This window comes from Canis lupus, chromosome X (assembly GCF_048164855.1).
Source record: "Canis lupus baileyi chromosome X, mCanLup2.hap1, whole genome shotgun sequence".
NCBI classification, from domain to species: Eukaryota; Metazoa; Chordata; class Mammalia; order Carnivora; family Canidae; genus Canis; species Canis lupus.
Genome location: NC_132876.1, coordinates 85,548,076 through 85,558,313, shown reverse-complemented (window position 1 = coordinate 85,558,313; position 10,238 = coordinate 85,548,076). Strand labels below are relative to the sequence as shown.

The 10,238-nt window shown below is 39.4% G+C and overlaps 1 long non-coding RNA gene across 3 annotated transcripts in view; it reads right to left on the bottom strand.

Annotated features, from left to right (window-relative positions):
* Positions 1–772: 772 nt before the first annotated feature.
* Positions 773–10,238, bottom strand: part of LOC140628789 (uncharacterized) — a 112,033-nt gene continuing 102,567 nt past the window's right edge. For all 3 annotated transcript variants that reach the window (XR_012026751.1, XR_012026750.1, XR_012026753.1), the window contains one exon: positions 773–1,579. This is a non-coding gene — a long non-coding RNA (uncharacterized lncRNA). The remainder of the gene's footprint in view (positions 1,580–10,238) is intronic.

Below are 10,238 nucleotides of genomic sequence, written 5' to 3'. Positions count from 1 at the left end.
TGCGCATGCTCTCTCTCTCTCTCTCTCTCTCAAACCTTTAAAAAAATAGGAATAGTGCCACTATGAACATGTATTTCCTTCAATATGTTTTCAATTCTTCAGGATGTATACATAGGAGCAGAACCACCAACATGTGGCAACTCTATTTCACTTTTTGAGGCACTGCCAAACCTTTTCAAAAGGGCTGCACCATCTTCAACTGCATGTAAAGAACTGTCTTTGTGTCATTTTTTGTAACCTTTTTAAAGTCTGAAATTGTTTCAAAATGGAAAGTTTAAAAAAGACTATGGCCAGTTTGCTGTGATTTTTAGGAAGAGCCAACACAGCAATGTCCATCCCTTTTTTGGGGTCAAGAAGGTGGAGAAAAAGTAAGAAAACAAGCCCCCCCGCCAGTCATTTGTACCCTTAATCTTGCTTTGGGGAGCAATTCAATACTGGCCCATTGGTCTGTGAGAGGGAAATGAAAACCTGACCATGTAAGGAGTTCTTTACAACAGGGCCCATTGTTGATGCTCTTATTTAATGACAAAGAGACCCAAAGAGCATCACAACTATGGGAGTGGAATTGGGAGAAAGAAAACTGTCATTTTGATTATCATGATGTATTAAATATAACAATGCTACCCAGAGACCTTTATCACTCTTCTAAGATGTCAAATACCTCAAGTACAAAGGATTTTCTCTCCCAGCACACAGGGGCCAGTGGTTTTGGTGCAGAATAGATGGTGGATAAAAAGCCAAAGAAACACGCGCACACAAAAAAGACACAGTCTTTTCAAAGCTCCAAGTCGTTAGCTTTATTTATACTGAATTCAGAATGGGGTGACAAAAATGCATTATTATCACTATAATCAACTATCACATACAGGCCTTGCCCCATAATTCACTTTCTACTTTAAGTATGTTAATTCATATTAATTAAAACTACATGATCTCTTGCTAAAAATCCTCAATTCATATAAGCAAGGGTTTATAACTTCTCCTTAAAAAGTTATATTCCTTTCTTATCAAAAATTTAGTCATTTAAATTGTTAGGTCTTTTTTGTTGTTGTTGTTGTTGTTTAGAGGATTATATTTATTTACCAGGAGCAGACAAACAAAACATACTGTAAAAATAGTTTTCCAGAAACTGGTTCTTTCTATTCTTTTTTCTCTCTCTCTCTCTCCCTTTCTTTCTTCTTTCTTTCTTTCTTTCTTTTCTTTCTTTCTCTTTTTCTTTCTCTCTTTCTTTTCTTTCTCTCTCTTTCTTTCTTTCTTTCTTTCTTTCTTTCTTTCTTTCTTTCTTTCTTTCTTTCTTTCTTTCTTTCTTTCAGAAGCTGTTTCCATTCGATTCTCCTTCTCTTGCAAACTGGTGACTTATCTTTTTACAACTTCTGTGTCATTCCATAAGAAAGCTGCTCTGCTGGGGCGCCTGGGTGGCTCAGTCAGTTGAGCATTCGGACTCTTGGATTTCAGCTCAGGTCATGATCTCACTTCATGACATCGAGCCCCAGCATGGGCTCCACATTCTGTGGGGAGTCTGCTTGAGATTCACTCTCTTCCTCTCCCTCCCCTCCTTCTCTGGGATGAATAAATTAATCTTTGAGGAAAAAAAAAAGAAAGCTTCTTTTTTCTGGTTTCATAAGAGATGCTGAGCAGTGGTTTAAAAAAAAAATCAAGTTTACTTAAATTCCAGAGTTCAGTTCAAGGAGCAAACGATGGAGTGCAATGTTGGGGCAGAGTGAGAAACATTCTAGGGAGACAGAGTCACTCACAGAAGGTACGGGGCTATGGTAGAGGGAGAGTTAACCTAAACCGGGTTCCTGCCTGTGGTGAGAAGCCAAAATGAGGGATGGTGAGGTAGCAGGGCACTGTGATGGGGTCCATCCAGGTACTCTGCCTTGTGACAGTAATTACAATAAAAACCAAATACTAATCAATAACATGTCAAGTGATTCATCTTTGAGAGTTGAGACAGAGAGCAGGCAGGAAGGGTGGCATTATACCTTTTCTCTGGTTAATTCAGTTTCCTAGGGCTGGTATGTGAGAGCATCCTGGGTGAAATCATAACAAAATCATTCTTTGCTAAGGTGAGCAACTGTTGGGAAGTCCTTTCTCTGCCCTCTATCCAATGTTAAAGCCCACTGGTTTATGCCTCCTGAAAAAGTTATTCTAAACCCATACAGGTAGAAGCCCTGAGGACACGACCATGAAGAATGTGTTTCCAGGTAGCCTGAAACCCAGCAGACAATGTAGCTGTTGCCCAACAAACACAGAAATCTACATTGTATGCCAGGTTCATGCCCCAGACCTGGATGTTAGGCTTGCATGTCCTCCACACACAGGACTTCAACACAACTGCCTGCTGCATTCAAAGTTTCTGGTCCTTATCGTTATCTAGTGCATTGGAAAGACAAGTCAGAGTATATTTCTGGGACTGGCCCACTACGAATCTACAAGTGAAAGTTCCTTAAATTGTCATACCATCAAATGGTCATTATTTAAGCACATTATTTTGAGAATGCCATTTAAAAGTCCAGAGATAAAGATGGATAGATGGAGATATATAGGTAGGTAAGTAGGTACATAGATAGATGGTTCTGTGACTAGATGATACCTTCCATACAGGGAAAAGTGGGGGGAAAAAGAAAGAAAAACAATCTATGATTCCTCCTTCCTGTGGTCTATGGATTCTTTCTTCTTGTGATGCCAAATCCTCCCTCTTATGGTGCTGAAACATACCTCATCATTCATAAGCCTTGATGGTTCTCACACTCGAACTATGTGTGTATGTGTATGTAAATCAAGGTAAAGCTTTAATTATTAAGGACGTCCCAGTAACCTCGCTCAGGAAACTGTAACAGAAGCTAGAAGATGCCATCAGAGACCCAGTAGCCAGATGTAGCTACTGATTACAAAAGACAGGATCTACACTGGCTACTGAGCCATTGAGGGTACCTATACACATTCCAGCAGCTAGATGATCCGCAGCCTTCTGGGGAAGGGCTCTATGGAAGGAAAGAGGAAAAACATCAATCCTGGAGACGTACATGGAAATGCCATCAATAGATTTCAATGTTTTTAATTGACAATAGAATATTTTTAAATTGACTTTCTGACCATAACCCCACATACAAAGTTTTAAACAACCTCTAGATTTATTTTCTCAGTGTATATTGATTGAGCGATATGGAGTAAATTGTCAGATACTCTCTCAGGTGCTAGAGATCCAGCACCAAACAAAAAGATGAAAATCTCTGCCTTCCTGGAATGTAAATAATTGTGAGAAAATCCACAACTGATTATTTGGCTTTTTTTTTGCAGTAAAATATTACATATGAAAAACAAATTGAGCAAACAAACGAGAAGAACACCTAACCCACCATGCTATCATGGCCTTGAACCATTTTTTGGTTTGTTTTCTGCCACTTTAACTTGCCAATCTAGCAATGATGCATGTATGTAAAACAAATTGCAGTAAAAAAAACTTATTTCCCTGCTATAAATCGAAGACGATACAGTTATTTCTACGAAATGCCTGAAACACCAAAGGAAACTGCAAAAAAGATATTTTTTCAAAAATTCATAGCATTCAAGTACAAATACTCCGAATATAAAATATAAAATACTCTTTGTTCAAAGTATTCAAAGCAGCAGCTCACCAGTAGATCAGTTCCCAGCCTTCCTCCCATCATCCAGTGAAGGCATTTTAAAAAGTTAGAGGATAGGTATCCTCTTAATTGATTGATTGATTGACTAATTCCTTCCTTCCTTCATTCACCCCCAAAATGCTTACTGAGTGCCTTTTCCATACTTTATGCCAGGCACTGGGGATGTGACTTTGAGTGAGGCCCTGAGTGAGTCCCTGCACTCATGGAACAGAGAGTCTGAGATTGAAGGTGTGTGTAGGCAAAGGCAAAAAAAGAAACTCAGTTGATATATATGATCATCTCAACGAATAAAGCCACAGTGAAGAGGAATGCTATTTTCATAGGTAGTCAGGGAACGCCTCGCTGTGGGTGTGACATTTGAGCAGATCCCTGAAGGAGGAGGAGAGAGAACTTGTCACATACCTGGGGTAAGGAAGAACACCACATAGAAAGCAAGAGTCAGAACACAAAGGCCCCGAAACAGGGGAAAAAAAAAAAAAAGCCTGGTGTCTTCGAGAAAGCATTCTTATATTAGCACATGGCCACGGTCACCAATTATTACTTCTGACTTTTAAGATTATTCTAGGATGTAAATGACCATGCAGCTTTGCTCTGAGTGAACATTCTAGAACCCTAACTTCTTAGGAGTTTAAAATGCTTTGGGTATCACTTCAAGAAGATTTAGAAAAGTTATCATAAATTGGGAAAAGGCTACAATTAGAACTTTAAGTCAGGACAACTTGACTGGGCATATATCTGGTCGAATATCTGTTGCCAAGAAAAGTGCCTTTAAAAAAAAAAAAAAAGGTGTTAGCTGTAAGAAAAGATGACCAGTTTTAGGGAGCTCTGAATATATAAATTTCAAGGGAATGATTTAACTATTTAATCACAGATGTCTAATTTTAAGAGAGAACCTACTTGCCAAGTTATAATAATAGTATTTCACCAGGTGGTTAGATCTTAGGGGAAGAGGGTGAAATTTACAAGGCGAAGTTGGTTTTTGTTTGATTGCTTGGGGTTTTTTCTCTTTTTAAATAAATTGAAACCAATTCGGTCATTAAGTACATTTTGGCATTGCCTGAAAGCATGGGCATACATACCAAAGGGGAAAAAAAAAAGACTGCTTGTGCACGTTTGGCTGAATCTTACCCTCAGTGTAAAATAAAGCATTTATGGAACATGTCAATTTACATTTCATAAACCACTAAAACTAAATGTTCATAACTCTACTTTTATGAATAAGACTGGCAATTACAGTGAAACAAGGGTTTAGTTTGGTTAGTTTTAATGCCAAAATCCAAAAGGATTATCTTTAATAAGTTTTGGTCTATATTTAAATTAGAAGAATGACACTTTCAATTGCTAAAGCTTGCCCTACCTATCCTCCAAATGTCCTTAAAGAACCATAAAGTTAAAATGGTCTTTTCTCCCTGCTTTTAAACTTACCTAGGTAATCCAAAAAGGGAAAACTGTAAAGAAGATTTTATTAAAGGTTACACTCTAGATTAGTGTCAACCACACCCAATAAATACATTTTTAAAGTTTATTAAAATATACAATAGAGTATCTAAGGAATATACTATAGCATAGACTATTAATCAATAACACATTTTCAAAGTTAGTAAGTTGAAGTCAGAGAAAAGGAATCGGGTCCAACTAAATATGTCACATTACATACTTCCATTATCTAATAATTAAGAAGTTAGCTAAGCCCCGGGGCTAGGTGACGAAACTGTAACCGAAGTACCTGCTGCTCAAGTCTCATTCACAGTGCAAACCAACAAAACAAAGATAATTTTTCAAAATTCTGTCCATTCTGACTAAAGACCATTTATTAGAGGTACAGAAAATGGGGAAGAGAGTTTTAAGGGGAGAAGACTGATTAATAGTGAAGCCTGCCACCTGCTGTTGAGAAGCCTGCTTGGAACTGGGTTAAAAGACCATTTCTTGAAATGTTATCCTAGAATTTGAAGAGCTTACCCTCCAGAAATTAGAACAGGGGTGACCTATAAACCAAATTAAGAAGTAAAGAAACCTGCTGATGTTTAAAGCTGACAGATATAAAATGGCATTCTCAAAGTTCTACCAGAAATGAAAGAAATGCCGTTTCGTGGGTCATTCAACTCTAGAAGCGTGGATTTTACGCTGTCTTTCTAAGGGATTATTGGGACGATTCTATTTGGTCCCCCCAAAAGTATCGCTGACTTTAGAAATTGTAGTTGAGGGGGAAGAAATTATGACCCCAAGTACCGTATGTAGAAGTCAATGAAGAAGGATGAACAATCTCATAGCACTTCCAGAATGTTAACTTTCCCAAGTCCCAAGTCCCAACTGTCAAGTTGGGCTCTAGATGTCCCCTACACCCCCATCCATGAGATCCCATATATTTTAGAGCATGTACCAGCAGCTTTCTGTTACTAAATAGGAGTACAGTCAACTTCTAAAATATATTTATGGATTTTACAGAACACACCCCAGAATGCTATTATAACAGAGTTTACTGTCTCCTATGGGGCAGATCTCATGTTAAGTGTTCTGACCACACACACACACACACACACACACACACACACAGGGACACAAGGAAACTTTAGGCGGTGTTGGATGTGTCTGTTACACCTTGATTGTGGTGAGAGTATCATGGGTGTTTGCATTATGTCCAAATTCCTCAAACCGTACATATTAAATATGTACAGTCCTTTGTATACCAATTATACCTCAATAAAGTTGTTTACCCCCAAAAAACCAAGACAACAAACTGCCTCCAGCATGGTTAAGAACAAAAAGTCTCATTAACTCAACTACAGTCCAGGAAAGAAATGCACATATATACACACAGTGTGCCACGGGGTGAAATTATGTCAGAGGAAAAACCAACCTTTTAAATACAGGTGACTCATTCAAGTGTGTTCTTGTGAACCTAGGATTCCTTTTGTGTTATGTTAAGAGCATCTGAGCCAGGGTCTCACCACAACCAACACGTGATGATGACCCATCCAACTCTTGCATACCTGAGATCCCGTGACCAGGCTGACCAAAAACATTTACACCAGCTGGTGGTCACTTGATTCTCACATCACTCTATTTAGTAAATTGCTCTGCAAGCCAACCTGAAGAATGAGGTGAACCTTTTCTGAGACGCTCCTGCTCAAAACATAAAAAGACCTGCCCTGCCAGATAATTCTAGTCTGAACAGGCCTGGGAAGGGATGGGGTTGGCACAAGATCCTAAAACAAGCTTCTAAAGGCGAAACCACTTAGAACCCATAAAGACAGACTCAGACTAGTTTCTTAAGAATAATATTTAGCAATTAGACACATGCCTTTAATCCTTCTCAACGAAAACCGAAGTTTTTTTACACAATCGCTGGATGAAAACATGAATCACTCTACTCATTAATAACCCTCAGAGCAAAAGGATAATTTTCACCTAAGTAATAGCCTTCTTTCTTATAGACCAGTTCCAGAAATTAATTGAGCTCAAATCCAAGTGCAAATACATCTCGTTGTCATTCTGCCCCTACCTCTGAAAGAAACCCTTCGATTTGCTTCATACAAGGTCAGCAGTGCAACTTAGTGAGGAACCCTAATCACTGGAGAAAAAAAAAGTAATTTGCATCCTATCGATGATTAAGTAAAAAATAAATAAGAATATCAAAGCAAAGGGATTGCTTTCTGAACCCAGAAATAACCAAGCAGGCATTTCTCCCAAGATTCCTTGATTCAGACTTTTATTTAATCACAGTTAATCCATTACTACTGGGCTCTTTCTAAAGTTGGTCATGTTTCTAAGCTTTGGGCTACTTTCTAAAGGCACCAGTATCCCACACACCTAATATTGCAGGCTTCATTTATAAGCAAATTTCCACCACTCCTCTGCTTTCAGTGTTCAAAACTCCTTTTGCCACTGAATATCATGATGCAACATTCTTCAACTGATCTCTCTTCACTCTTCCCATCAAGTTTCCCTCACCCCAGATGGATTGAAGAGGACCGAATACTTGGCCTCTGCACACTGCTTGGCCTGCTGCTCTTCTTCCCTCTTCTGGGCCCAGCACAAAAAGACTCTTCTAGGATTCTAAAGGGCCTTCTCAGAGTCTTCTGGAAAGTTAGCTACATGCTACCCAGGGCCAGCTTCCAGATCCCTCAGTCTGTGTCTCAGCCAGAAACACAAGCCAAATTGCTTTTCAATTATCTGTGTAGAAATGGGTCTCCCTCTGAGAATGTGAGCTCTTTGAGGGTAAGAATGGAGAGTCCTATTCTTTAGAGATTTCCCAGGTACTAGGAGAGCACACTGCATCATAGTGATCTTTTAGTAAACATTTGTCAAGGAAATCTGAGTGAAGTGCCTGGCACCTGTACTAACACACTTCAAAAAATAAACCAAGGGGTGTCTAGCTGGCTCAGTCAGCAGAGTATGAGACTCTTGATCTGGGGGTTGTAGGTTCGAGCCCCACATTGGGTGTAGAGATTACTTAATAATAAAATCTTTTAAAAATAAAATAAAATAAGCCAAAAAAATAGTGAGAGAGTATCTCCATTTCAGGAAATTTCTTAATATTTCTTTATGCTTTAAACAATACTTGCGTCCCATCTTAATCTTATGGTACCTTTCTATAAGATTTGTGAGTGCTTATAGGATCAAGCTATTTTCTTAACAGAAAGTATAGGCTAGTGATAGCACCAGCTCAGAGTGCATGTTCCTATATAATCCCTTGCAGTACAGAAGAGTCCTGGGAGATCAGGAAGGCTCTCCTAAATGCCCTGATTCCATATGGTGGTAAGCAACATCTACTCTGGTGAAATGAAAAAAAAATTTGAGACCACTTGAGCAGATGATGGTGGGGGAGGGAAGAGAACACAAGAAAAGAACAAAAGAAACATCCATATGTTACAATTTCTTTTGCTTGTGAAGGTTACAAAATGAACTCTATTGTGATCCAATGAAGCCTCTTCCAAAAATCATTAGGTGTCTACCAGGAGTCGGTTTGGGCTTCAGTTATTGTGAGGTCTATGGTAATACATTGATTTTTTAAACTATTGGTTTGGGTAAAGAGCTCATACCACAAAGGAAAAAGGAAGACAGCTAACGGATACATGTGAAGATTTGGAGGGGCTAAAGAAACAGTGGTTTGAAATGATGGAGGGCTACATGTATATATCATGCCTGGTGATACTACCTGATGACCTAGTGGCTACAATACCCACAAGACCATCAGCAAGAGGACCTGGATAAAAACCTGGATTCCACTGAGAAAGCAGGAAAATTAACTGACATTTATAAAGACTGTTCTGGTATGTGTTAAATAAAGAGAAAGGGCAGAATTGGATTCTTTTGTTAACTTCTAGAGAACGGAAGAAAGACAGCAGTATCAAGTGTTTGCCCCCAGAGTGATCGCCACCCAGGGGACATGTGACCAGTTCAACTGGTCATATAGAAAACAAAAGTGTTTCTTTCAGTGGTACTAACTCAGGACTGACGAAGAGCCATGAAAAGTCATGACGACAGCATTTCCCTCCCCTTCTTCTCTCATTAGCTGATGCTGGACTAGGTCTACGATCACAGTGCTAAGTTTTTGCCAGTGTGTGTGTGTGTGTGTATGGTTCTGTAGAGCACAGGTCAGTGTTTAGAGAAATACTAGCAATCTAATTAAAATGAGCAAAATTCAAAGCATAATGAAGACAAAATATCATAAGATCAAGCTCTCCAACTGGAGATGGATTTTTGAGATCATCACAAAAGTGGTCTAGACCGTAAAAAGGAAAATGGATACTGAAGAGATAAGATGACTGAAAATGACAACGAGGAGGAGAGATGTAGGTAGGTCAATAAAGCCAAGGAGAAAAGGGTTGTGTAACGGAAGCCCGACACCCAGCCACAACACCAAGGTACTCCTCAACGAAGGAATTGCTTCATGGGTGGGCCCATTAACCATGCAGAAGCGGAAGGCTTCAGCTGGAGAAAACCAGAAGTAGGGAGGGGAAGGATATAGAAGGAATAACTCTTGGGAGTTAAAAAAAAAAAAAGTTACAAAAGATGAGCATCCGGAGTCCAAGAGAAAGGGAAGATTATTCACAGGCCTGAGCAAAGGCAAGAGATGAAGGAAGGAAGTCTTTCTTCCTGTGCAATTGGGGGGGGGGGGCGGAGAGATATAGTGGCCAGCTTTCTCGCTAAGTTGAAAGAATATAACATAACAGAACATACATAACAGAAACACAACTGCTGTTTATACTCCTCATAAGTAACACAGGAGAAATCTGGTTCCTCTTTCTAGGAGTAGAGAAAGGGGTCATGAGAGATACTTGGCACTAAAGAATAATATAACCTTGAAAGGGCTGGCTAAAGAGGGTTACAGAAATGGGGGGGGGGTGCTGGCCATTGGTGGGTGGGGGTGCAGTAATCTGAGGACCAGGAATGGCAATGGACTGTAGTGGTGATTTTCAGTCAAAAAGGAAGAGCAAGGAATAGCATTTGGAGAAAATGGCGGGGCACATAAGCAGCTCAAAAATGCAGGGGAACCCTCAACTTCTAATGAGAACACACTAGATGGAAGCGGGCAATGTTAGAAGACCAGTGAATCTCAGAGCCTGACGAGCAATCCAAACCACA